This window comes from Carlito syrichta, unplaced genomic scaffold (assembly GCF_000164805.1).
Source record: "Carlito syrichta isolate Samal-C Ts95f unplaced genomic scaffold, Tarsius_syrichta-2.0.1 Scaffold311851, whole genome shotgun sequence".
Lineage (NCBI taxonomy): Eukaryota > Metazoa > Chordata > Mammalia > Primates > Tarsiidae > Carlito > Carlito syrichta.
Window position 1 is genome coordinate 15,419 of NW_007255947.1, and position 1,138 is coordinate 16,556.

Below are 1,138 nucleotides of genomic sequence, written 5' to 3' on the forward strand. Positions count from 1 at the left end.
CCCCGCCCTCTCAGGTGAGCGGCCGGACCCCGTGACGTCACTTCCTGCCAGGTAAGCGCCGCAGGCGACTCTACCCGGCTTCAAAACCTGTCCCTCCCCTTCCTCTCGCTGCCCCTAGACCGCGAAAGAGCCAGGGGTGCAGTTTACACGCAGATTCCTTTTATTTAAAAATCTCAAAAAACACAAAAATAGACTTTCAAGGTAACAATATATATTAATATATTATTATAGTATACTTAAGACAATAATTATACCATCGTTTCCAATATTACAAAAGAGGAAGAAAAATACAAGGGAAGCAGACGACCCAATATATATAAATACTATAAAATCTTATTAGAATAAATAAAGTCGTCATAAATAAAGGGCCCACTGATTGGGGGAGGGGTTTGGCAACGGCTTTGGCTACTTGCTTTTGGAGGGAAATTTGAGCACCAGGATTCCCCCTCAGGGGAGGTTCCAGTCACCACCAGACACCGGAACCTCCAGTCTAGGAAAACTTGGGAGGGGGCAGTGAGGGCCTATTATTCACAGCACGTAAAATTCCAGGAGACAGATTTGAGCAGGGGAGAGGTGAGGAGCGTGGGTTCACCGCCTCCCTCAAATATGCTACATTAAGAAAAAAAACCCCCAGAAAACACTGTCCCCAACACCACGAACACTGAACCTGCACACTGGGGACCTGCCCCAGCACGAGGTCAGGGGAGTGGGTTAATGCATTTTGGAAGGGGGGCCACTTGACTGAAGAGTCCCCTGGGTCCCCACAGCCCTGGGGCCCATCCGGAGCCCGCCGCACAAGAGAGGTGGCTCCCCTGGAAGTCCAGCGGATCTGTACGGTCGGGCACTTGTCACTCAGAGACGGAGATGCGATTGAAGATGGGGAGCCGCCGAGGGGCCGCAGGTGGCTGGGGTGGCCCGAAGACGCCAGCCTCGAAGACAGGAGAGTCAGAGCCCCCCAAGCTGCTGCCACTGCTGGCATACTCATCGGGGTCGGACCCCAGGGAGTGCGCCGAGGGGCTCCGAGCCAGGCCACCCAAGGGCCCCCAGATGCTGCCAGGGGTGGCCCTGCGGCAGGAGGGGCAGCAGCCCGGGGGGGGGGCTCTTCGAGCCACGGGGGGCCCAGGGGCGGCAGGGAAGG